We start from the raw sequence: 12614 nt of genomic DNA on the forward strand, positions 1-12614 counted from the left end.
CACTATAAAATTTGTTATTAACCCCTAATCTGCCGTCCCTAACATCGCCGCCACCTACCTACAATTATTAACCCCTAATCTGCCACCCCCAACGTCGCCGCTACTATATTAAATGTATTAACCCCTAAACCTAAGTCTAACCCTAACACCCCCCTAACTTAAATCTATTTTTAATAAATCTAAATAAAATTACTATAATTAAATAAATTATTCCTATTTAAAACTAAATACTTACCTATAAAATAAACCCTAATATAGCTACAATATATCTAATAGTTACATTGTAGCTATTTTAGGATTTATTTTTATTTTACAGGCAACTTTGTATTTATTTTAACTAGGCATAATATTTATTAAATAGTTATTAACTATTTAATAACTACCTAGATAAAATAAATACAAATATACCTGTAAAATAAACCCTAACCTAAGTTACAATTACACCTAACACTACTCTATAATTAAATTAATTACATAAACTACCTACAATTAAATACAATAAAATAAAATAAATTACGGAAAAAAAACACTAAATTACAGAAAATAAAAAAGAAATTACAATATTTTAAACTAATTACACCTAATCTAATCCCCCTAATAAAATAAAAAAGCCCCCAAAAATAATAAAATTCCCTACCCTACACTAAATTACAAATAGCCCTTAAAAGGGCCTTTTGCGGGGCATTGCCCCAAAGTAATCAGCTCTTTTACCAGTCCTTAAAAGGGCTTTTTGTGGGGCATTGCCCCAAAGTAATCAGCTATTTTACCTGTAAAAAAAAATACAATACCTCCCCAACATTAAAACCCACCACCCACATACCCCTACTCTAAAACCCACCCAATCCCCCCTTAAAAAAACCTAACACTAACCCTCTGAAGATCACCCTACCTTGAGCCGTCTTCACCCAGCCGGGCCGAAGTCTTCATCCTATCCGGGCAGAAGAGGACATCCAGACCAGAAGAAGTCTTCATCCAAGCGGCATCTTCTTTCTTCATCCTTCCGGAGCGGAGCGGCACCATCTTGAAGACCTCCGACGCGGAACATCCTCCTTGACCGACGACTAGATGACGAATGACGGTTCCTTTAAATTACGTCATCCAAGATGGCGTCCCTCGAATTCCGATTGGCTGATAGGATTCTATCAGCCAATCGGAATTAAGGTAGGAAAAATCCGATTGACTGATTCAATCAGCCAATCGGATTGAAGTTCAATCCGATTGACTGATCCAATCAGCCAATCGGATTGACCTCGCATTCTATTGGCTGTTCCGATCAGCCAATCAGATTTTTCCTACCTTAATTCCGATTGACTGATAGAATCCTATCAGCCAATCGGAATTCGAGGGACGCAATCTTGGATGACGTCATTTAAAGGAAACGTCATTCATCGTCTAGTCGTCGGTCAAGGAGGATGTTCCACGTCGGAGGTCTTCAAGATGGTGCCGCTCCTCTCCGGAAGGATGAAGAAAGAAGATGCCACTTGGATGAAGACTTCTTCCGGTCTGGATGTCCTCTTCTGCCCGGTTAGGATGAAGACTTCGGACCATCTGGAGGACCTCTTCTTGCCGGATTGGATGAAGACTTCGGCCCGGCTGGGTGAAGACAGTTCAAGGTAGGGTGATCTTCAGGGGGTTAGTGTTAGGTTTTTTTAAGGGGGATTGGGTGGGTTTTAGAGTAGGGGTATGTGGGTGGTGGGTTTTAATGTTGGGGGGGGTATTGTTTTTTTTTACAGGTAAAAGAGCTGACTACTTTGGGGCAATGCCCCGCAAAAAGCCCTTTTAAGGGCTGGTAAAAGAGCTGATTACTTTTGGGCAATGCCCCGCAAAAGGCCCTTTTAAGGGCTATTTGTAATTTAGTGTAGGGTAGGGAATTTTATTATTTTGGGGGGCTTTTTTATTTTATTAGGGGGATTAGATTAGGTGTAATTAGTTTAAAATATTGTAATTTCTTTTTTATTTTCTGTAATTTAGTGGGGTTTTTTTTTTCGTAATTTAGTTTATTTAATTTAATTGTATTTAATTGTAGGTAGTTTAGGTAATTAATTTAATTATAGAGTAGTGTTAGGTGTAATTGTAACTTAGGTTAGGGTTTATTTTACAGGTATATTTGTATTTATTTTATCTAGGTAGTTAATAAATTGAGCCTAGTTAAAATAAATACAAAGTTGCCTGTAAAATAAAAATAAATCCTAAAATAGCTACAATGTAACTATTAGTTATATTGTAGCTATATTAGGGTTTATTTTAAGGTAAGTATTTAGTTTTAAATAGGAATAATTTATTTAATTTTAGTAATTTTATTTAGATTTATTAAAAATAGATTTAATGGGGGCGGAGCCGGCCGGGAAAGAACATGGCCGCAACTAACTGAAGCTCCGGCTACATCCACTTGATATAAGCACAGCTAAGGGGGCAAATGCACAGTAAATGGGCATGAAATAGCGTGTCATAACCACTACAACAGGGGGTGAGGTGTTGAGACCGAAAAACGGACATACAAAAGGCAGAGGAACCCAGGCAGCAGCGGTTACTAGCAGAGGCCTCTCTGAACTACCCACGTGGCGAGCAGTACCTCCCGGTCGGAGAAAGACCGACACAACAGGTTTGGGGCTTACAGAACAGCACACTTAATAAGGCAACTCCAGACACCGGCTTTAAAGGCAGGAACTACTACCACTAGCCGGATTGCCGACAAGACACTACAGACCCCGGTATAGGGAACGAGCCACATGGTAACACAGGTACAGAAATCAACCTGTGACAAACAGGAGAGAGCAGCAGCGACACCAAAATTCAGTAAGTGGAGCAACACAACTTTATTTCACTTTAATAGATACACACGCAAAGGGAGAGGCTCTGCACACTGAACGAGCTGTTAGCTTAAGGGACATATTCCAAACCCACATAATACAGATGGAACTGGTCGCATACCTATACAGCGACACACCAAAGCTATATTCAAAGGGATATATAGAGGACAAGGGCCACGAATTTCAAGGAAAAGACACCACAAGGGAATCCTGCTTAGACCAACAATATTGTTAACAATTTATGTTCATATTGCCACATGGTTGCCAGAAAACAGAAGCCTGACAAGCCGCAGAAAACTGCAACCCCTGGTGGGGGGAAATTAAATTCATTCTTTAAGCCATTTGACAATGTAAATGCGCTCTCAGTGGAAACCGCACAATTGGACATGTCAGATCTAACAGATCTCACAGCTGACCCCACACCTATAACATGGGCAGACTTGAACCTATTGCCCACTAAAGATGACCTAAGCACATTCATGACTCATGTCAGCAAGGCAATAAAGGACGGTTTAGCTGAAGTTAAGAGAGATGTTAATGCACTGGGTCACAGAGTACTGCACTTGGAAGAGCAAGCAGAGGAGTACACCAGAACCACTGATGACATGACTATAGCACTACAACAGCAAAACACGACAATATTGCAACTGCAATCACAAGTCGAAGACCTCGATAATAGAGGCAGGCGCCAAAACCTGAGAATTAGGGGGGTGCCAGAGGAGATCACTCCGCCGCAAATCCCATCATATCTACAAAATCTATTCAAATTTTTATTAGGTCTAAGCAAAGATGACACGATATCTTTAGACAGAGCACACCGTGCCCTTAGACCCAAACCATCGCCATCGGCACCACCCAGAGATATAATCTTGTGTTGCCACAAGTTTGCAGATAAAGAAAAAATTATGCTGGCGGCAAGGAAAAGATCCCCACTTCGATTCGGGGAAAACTCTCTACAGATCTTCTCAGATTTGAGCCCCCTAACATTAGCAAAGAGGAAGGAGGCGAGATACCTAACTTTGCATCTAATGGACTTAAACATACCTTACAGATGGGGTTTTCCCTTTGCCATAAAAGTTATTAAGGACAATAAAACCTACACATATAAGGACCCCGAGGATCTAGAAACATTCTGTCAACAGCTTGATATCCCGCAACCTACATTGCCTTCAATAAAGGATCTCATTACAGACAAACCTATACAAAAGAAAACTCCAAAAATTAACCAACAATCATATTGGTCGACAGTACCGAAGAAGAGAAGAAATAACGCCACAGCCTCGCAGGCCCAATCGGAAGCAGACTTTGAACCAACATGAAGGGAGTACTTTTCTTTTTTTTTTTTTTTCTCTTTTATACTTGACTCTCACTTGATAGAACTCCCTAATAGAGTCCTGAACATTGACTATTGTGGAAATGTCCATTCAACTTTAAAGACTCTAGTACTTAATACAAATCCGCAATAGATTGCTTAGTGACATGTAGAGATTCCTCCCTCCTACATCTTCCCCGCCCTAACCCCCCCCCCAACTTTTAAGCTAGCCCCCATGACTACAACAGGTGTCTTAATATAATATCAAGAATGGATAGGCATAATAGATGCCTTTCTCCCCCCACCGCCCTTATTTCCCAATCCTTCCCAGCGGAAACAAGAAAATCCATCTCCCTAATTCCCCATTACCCTACCCTCCCCCTAATTGTAAGATGATTGAACATTGTACTTTACGTCATCTGGAATGTTATTGTTATTGTTGTATGTTACTTTTACCGTTGTTGATTTGCTTACATGTTTTGCTTATTTATTTCAGTATTGTAACCACCACCCATCCCTTTTCCTTTTTCCGTGTTATTTCCGGAGAACGGAAAACAGCTCTCTCACCTACAACTCTCCTTCACCTTTACCTATTCTGTACTAGCAGAGTATCGCAATCCAAGTTACAGACGATCCTCCTGAGGGTAAGATCACAGTGTTCTCTAACAAACACACACCAACATGGCTAACCCAGTAGTAAACATTATATCTCAGAACATGAAGGGCCTCAACTCACCTACGAAGAGAGCGATTGCGCTGCGCAGCTTAGCTAAGCATAAAAATTCTATCATATTTTTACAAGAGACACATTATATAAGGGAGTCAGAACCCAAATTCCACTCGAAAGAATTCACAACAAGTTATTACAGCTCAGACAGAGTTAAAAAAAATGGGGTATGCACCTTAATACATAAAAACATACAATTTCAACTTAACAAACAGATAACAGATACAGAAAGCAGAATATTAATCCTAACAGGTCTGCTATTCCACCAACCGGTGACGTTGGTGAATGCTTATGCCCCCAATGGCAAGAAAGCCCAATTTTTCCAAACATTACAAAACCTAGTAGTAGAAAATAAGATTGGTATCCTCATCCTAGGAGGAGATTTAAACATCACTCTAAACCCCACATTAGACGCCTCCTCTCATAGACCGACAGCCCAAACACGGCCTCCTAACCTTGTATTCAAATTCCTAACGCATTTAGGGTTACTCGACACATGGAGACTAAGGCACCTGACACAGCGCAACTACACCTTTTTCTCCTTTCCCTGGTCAGTATATACCAGAATTGATTATATTTTCATAGATAGAAACCATCTCTCTTTACTTAAAGACGCAGATATCCAGCCAACCCCATGGTCAGATCACTCCCAAGTTAGCACCCAACTACAATGGCCCGAACACCCAACGACTCCATTTATTTGGCGAATGGACAACTCGTTATTACATCAACCACACACAACTGACGCATTGGCGACCTCACTAAAGGAATACTTTAATATTAACGCGACACCAAACACTTCCCCACACATGTTATGGGAGGCCCACAAAGCGGTAATCAGAGGCCACTGCATCAAACACACCGCATATAGGAAGAAGATGTACAACCAGACAATAGACACCCTGACTACACAATTAGCCCGCCTGGAACTCTCTCATAAAAATTCTCCAAAAGACAATACACTACTAAAGAGGGTAACAGAAACCAGACATGAACTCAATAAAATACTCTTGAAAGAGGCTCAGAGACGAGCATTGAATCTTAAAAAAGTCTACTTTTTCGAGGGTAATAGAGCAGGTTCACTTCTAGCCAGAGCCTTAAAAACCCAGGCACTAAAATCACAGATACATAAGTTAACAACCCCTGACAAACGGGATATACTAGATAGTGAGGGTATTGCTAACCACTTTAAAGAATATTACGCTAAGTTGTATAACCTTAACAAAGAAGACACGCCCGAACACCTAGCACAGATGCGGACATACATTAACAAAGCAGACTTGCCTACTTTACAACCAGAGCAACGCACTACACTAGAAAACCCAATAAGCTTGTTAGAGGTCATGTCCGCAATAAAAGATTTGCCTACAGGTAAAAGCCCAGGACCCGATGGCTTCTCAAACGCATATTATAAGACTTACAAACATATCCTAGCCCCGCACTTACTCAATTTATTCCAAACATTGGAGAACGAGGGCTCCTTCTCGCAAGACATGCTGTCGGCACACATTTCTGTAATACCCAAACCCCAAAAAAATTTAACAGACCCCAGCAGTTATAGGCCGATATCCCTCCTAAATACGGATATAAAAATTCTAGGAAAATTTTTAGCAAAAAGAATAAACGTAGTACTGCAGTCCTTAATACATACGGACCAAGTGGGATTTGTCCCACGGCGGGAGGCGAGGGACAATAGAATCAGACCCCTGACATTAATATCATATGCCAAACATAACAAAATTCCATCTGCCCTCTTGGCAGTAGACGCCGAAAAGGCGTTTGACCGCATAAATTGGAGATTCCTTGAAGAGACACTAAAGGCAATAGGATTTGGACCACACATGATTACTTAGCCTTTACACAAACCCCACCGCAAAAGTTAAGGCAAATGGAATGTTATCAAATCCCTTCCGGATTCAAAATGGTACATGCCAGGGTTGTCCTTTGTCACCCATACTGTTTATTTTAACCATGGAGGTCTTTGCAGCCCATATTCGACGTAATCAAGAGATACATGGTATAAAAATAGGCCCACATGATTTTAAAATTGCACTATACGCTGACGATGTACTCTTCACAATCACTGACCCACACCACACGGTACCTATTATTCTAAAGGAAATTAACACCTTTGGCCGGTTCTCGGATTTCTCGATAAACCCACAGAAATCGGAGATTCTAAATGTCTCCATGACCCGGACTGATTTCCTTAATGTCTCGAATACTTGTTCAATGATTGCCCGGGACGGGTCCATAAAATACCTAGGGATACATATCTCCCCCAACCACACACAACTATTTAAAGAAAATTACACCAAACTTTTATTAACAACGCAACAAGACCTCCGCACATGGTCCCTAAAGCCAATATCCTGGTGGGGACGCACACAATGCATTAAAATGACCACTCAACCCAGGGTATTGTACCGATTCCAGGCTGTTCCCATAGCTCTTCCCAAATGGTACCTAGCTCAACTTCAGAGACACATAAATGCATTTATTTGGGGAAAGGGTAAACCTAGGATTAACAAAGCCAACATGTACAGAGCAACAATAAATGGAGGGCTGGGGCTACCAAACTTAACAGTATATTATAATGCAGTTGTCTTACAAAGAATCCTAGACTGGCATAGAGCAGGTGACTCGAAGGCATGGGTATCCCTAGACTCTAACATTCTTAGAGTTCCTTCAGTAGGTGCTCTTTGCTGGGTACCAAAATCCTTGCGTCCCCCACAATGTAACGACTTAACGATTCATAAACACATTTTTGACTCATGGGATAATATTAATCTTCACCAGACGCATCTTACTGGGGCTCGCTCACCCCTTTTTCCCATACCACTGAATGCCGAGATGATAGGAGGGTTAGATAAAGGACAACAGAGACTAACTGAATGGGGATACACAGTGCCACTAAAAGAATTTACACTTCGTGGGAAGTTGGCAGGGAGAGAAAGTCTGAATGCAATAGCAGGGGGACAATATTCTAACTGGCTAAAATATTCCCAATTACATCATTTTATATACACCTCACCACACCAGAAAGACTTTCTTAGTGAACTGACCCCATTCGAAACTCTTTGCACAAACATAACCCCACTAAGACACTCACTGTCCTTGGCACGTAAACGTTTACAAATAGAACACATACACACACTCCCCTCCTACACAACCAAATGGCACGAGGAACTGGGACATGATCTGAGTGGGGAAGAATGGAAGAAGATCTTTCAAAACACAAAATCATCAAGCTCACCGCAAATGCTAGAACTTAATTTTAAAGTGCTGTTGAGATGGTACTTAACCCCCTCACGCATCCATTCCATCTACCCAGAGGCAGGGAGTAACTGCTGGAGAGGTTGCCCTACCAGGGGCCAATACTTGCATATGTGGTGGGAATGCGATAAAATCAAGCCATTCTGGCGCGAAATAGAAATTTTCTATAGGCAGATATTGACTGAGGAATTTTAGCTGACACCTAGAATAGCTCTGCTAAATGACCTCCCTTGCAAATTGAGACTCAGACTACTACAAATAGGCATTACAAGTGCCAAATCTCTGATAGCACTTCACTGGAAAACACAGCACAGGCCAACACTACCAGAATGGATTAACAAGGTCGCAGACACGCTTACACTTGAGGAATACAGTTACTATAAAAGGAAACAGGCACTTTTGCAGACTTCAAATTTATTTGGGAAGAACTAACTACACTACAGGCTCCTTGACTGAGGTCAATAACATAAGAGTTCCCTCCTGCCCTGTCTTCCTTTTTCTCCTTTTCCTCCTACTCCTCCTTCTGATCCCTATTTCTGGTGGCCCCCCCCTCGAAGGAATGGTGGTTCCAACGTTCATAGTTAAGTTTACGGTTCCTAAGTTATGAATATAATTTTTATATGGAGCAACGAATCTACACATTCATGTGATAATATCATCCAAGTCCATTGGGAGAAGATTGTAAAAGACTATTTTTATGTATCTGAAGATTCCCTTTTTATTTTTCTTGTTCTGTATTTATTTTTGGATGTTAATAAAGCTCTTTGAAAAAAAAAAAATAGATTTAAGTTAGGGGGGTGTTAGGGTTAGGGTTAGACTTAGGTTTAGGGGTTAATACATTTAATATAGTAGCGGCGACATTGGGGCGGCAGATTAGGGGTTAATAATTGTAGGTAGGTGGCGGCGATGTTAGGGACGGCAGATTAGGGGTTAATAACAAATTTTATAGTGTTTGCGAGGCAGGAGTGCGGCGGTTTAGGGGGTTAATACATTTATCATAGTGGCGGCAATGTCCGGTCGGCAGATTAGGGGTTAATAATATAATGCAGGTGGCGAGGATGTCAGGGGTGGCAGATTAGGGGTTAATAAGTGTAAGGTTAGGGGTGTTTAGACTCGGGGTTCATGTTAGGGTATTAGGTGTAGACTTAGAAAGTATTTTCCCATAGGAAACAATGGGAAATTATCCAAAATAATAAAAATTACACCTAATCTAATAGCCCTATAAAAACAAAAAAGCCCCCCAAAATAAAAACACCCCCACCCAACCAACCCCCCCCAAAAAAAACCTAAGTCTAAAAAAATCCTAAGCCACCCATTGCACCTAAAGGGGCATTTTGATGGGCATTGCCCTTAGAAGGGCATTCAGCTCTTTGACTGCCCTTAAAAGGGCATTCAGTTTTTTACTGCCCATAAATGTCCTTTTAAGGGCAATGCCCATACAAATGCCCCTTTAGGGGCAATGGGTATTTTAGGATTTTTTTAGATTTAGGTTTTTTTTATTTTGGGAGGTTGGTTGGGTGGGGGGGGGTTACTTTTAGGGGGGGACTTTGTAATTTTTTAATATAAAAGAGCTGTTTAACTTAGGGCAATGGCCTACAAAAGGCATTTTTAAGGGCTATTGGTAGTTTATTGTTAGGTTAGTGGGTGTTTTTATTTTAGGGGGCTTTTTTGTTTTTATAGGGCTATTAGATTAGGTGTAATTTTGTTTTTTATTTTTGTAATCTTAGTGTTTTTTTATTTTTCGTAATTTTAGCCTTTTTTTGTAATGTTAGATTTTTTTTAGTTTTTTTTCGTAGTATAAGGTTTATTTAAATTTGTAATTTAGGATTTTTAATTGGCATTTCTTTTTAATTTTATTAGAATAGTTATGTTAGGGTAATTTATATTTTAATCTTAGTTTTTATTTTATTTCACAGGTAAGTTTTTATTTATTTTAAGATAGTTATATTGTAACTTTTAATTTAAAGTTAGGGAAGTGTTAGGTTTAGGAGTTAATAGCTTAATTTATTGTTTAGCGATGTGGGGGGCGGCCGTTTTGGGTTTAATTGGTTTAGTTTATTAGTTACAATGTGGGGGGTTGGCAGTTTAGGGGTTAATATGTTTAGTTTATCAGTTACGATGTGGGGGCTAGCGGTTTAGGGGTTAATAGGTTTAGTTTATTAGTTGTGATGTGGGGGGCTGGCGGTTTAGGAGTTAATACTTTATTATAGTGTTGGCGAGGTGGGGGGCCGTGGTTTAGGGGTTAATAGGTTTATTATAGTAGAAGCAATTAATAGGTTTATTTATTAATTAAGATGTGGGGGGGGCCTGTGGTTAAGAGGTCAATAGGTTTATTTAGTGTCGGCGCTGTCGGGGAGCAGCGAATTAGGGGTTAATCACTTTATTTAGCGTGAGCGATGTCGGAGAGCGGCGGATTAGGGGTTAATAACTTTATTTAGTGTTGGTGATGTCGGGAAGTGGCTAATTAAGGGTATTTAGACTAGGGGTTTATGTTAGGGTGTTAAGTTTAAAACATAATTTTCTCTTCCCCATAGACATTAATGGGGTTGCGTTTGGGTGATTTGCCATTCGGCGATCGCAGGTGTTTTTTTCTAACACTTTCTTCCCATTGATGTCTATGGTGGAATGCGTGCACGAGCACGTAAACTCAGCCCTTGGCTTTTGTGCGGTATGGAGCTTAACGCACCATTACGCACAGCCCAAGGAGGTTTTTCAGTAACTCGTAATGGCAACGCTATGGAAAGCGCGATACCGCTCATTTTATTGCGTTCTTTACGCACCTGGTATAGCGCAAAACTCATAATCTAGGTGCTAAGTTGTTAAAAAAATCTTATATGAAAATACATATGCAGCACCTGTATGGCACAAGGATAGACATTTTTTGCAGGCATAAAAATATGATACTTTTAAGTTTACTACAACAAACCATCCATAGAGATTCTAAGGAGTGACGTATTGCTGCCCAAGCTGGGGTGGACTGATCAGCCGGGCAAATAGGGGGCCCACAAATGGCATCTCCATGGCTCCTGGTGTGCTGTTAAGCTTGGGCTCACAGCTGCCTTATTAGTAACTAAGCAGTTAATTGTTTGTTTAGTGGGGGCCCTGGCACTATAGTTGGAGCCTTGTGCCTGGATTTGGGGTTTGTTGCTATGGGGGCCCTATTGTGTGGGGGCCCTGTCGGGAGTTTGTTGCTGTGAGGGCCATTGAGTGTAGGGTCTGGCCCTGGAGGTTGGGAGGCCTGGTAGGGGCAGGGCAGGGAGGCTACCATGTTTCTTTGCATAAAATTCAGTCAGTGTGAGACAGTGGGGGCCCTTCCCTAATTTTTGCCCAGGGACCTGATTGATTTCAGTCCGCCCCTGTGCCCAAGACACAGATACACTTGCATTATTGAAATATATTTTCAGTGTGATGTCCATTTAAGAGGTTTTGCTTTGCTGTTGAACACCTTTTAGTTTTCGATATCAGCTTATAAGTGTCATATTTTCATGTGTGCAATTAAATATTTATGACTTATCTCTAACCTTATGTTTTTAAAGTGCTGTGTGACAATATTCATATAACATTTTGTAATATAAATTTATTTATCTTGATGTTATTTATGTAAAAAGCAAAACCCCTTAAGATGCAATGAGTGGGGTGAGTTTGACATGTACAGATCTCATAAGTCTAATTCTTAGTAGATAGTTACCAACATTGTCAGACATTTTACTTTGCAATCAAAACTCAATTAATTTTGAAATAAAACAGATAGGGCTAGATTCCATGTGATTACGTGCTATTTAGCGATTTTGCTTGAGCGAACACTTCGGTAGCACACGTATTTCAAATTAAAAGTAAAAAGTTTGCATGCGAGTGAAACCATATGCGGCCTAGCCAAATGACTTAGAATATCGCAATTGCGTTAACTTATTCTCCCCATAGACTTCAATGGAAAGTGCAGAAGAAAAAAACCTAACACTTATTGCTTGCGCGATAACAGACAGAAGTTATTATTATTTCACATTCCAATGTTCTTCACATACAGAATTTTTATTTATTTATTGTAAATATATTATATAAAATATATTATATATATATATATATATATATATATATATATATATATATATATATATATATATATAGGTATAGATATCTATTTTACATTAACATTATCACATAAATATATAAATATATATTTAATAATAAAAATTTAATTTTTTTTCTATGTGAAGAACATAGAAATGTAAAATATGCGTAGCGTGCTACAGTTTTGCTCTTTAGGTCTAATGCAGTGTTAGGTTAGCGCACATGAAGAATTATCTATTTTACATTAACATTATCACATAAATATATAAATATATATTTAATAATAAAAATTTAATTTTTTTTCTATGTGAAGAACATAGAAATGTAAAATATGCGTAGCGTGCTACAGTTTTGCTCTTTAGGTCTAATGCAGTGTTAGGTTAGCGCACATGAAGAATTATTAATCTTAAAGCACTTTCTT

Source organism: Bombina bombina, chromosome 6 (assembly GCF_027579735.1).
Source record: "Bombina bombina isolate aBomBom1 chromosome 6, aBomBom1.pri, whole genome shotgun sequence".
NCBI lineage: Eukaryota > Metazoa > Chordata > Amphibia > Anura > Bombinatoridae > Bombina > Bombina bombina.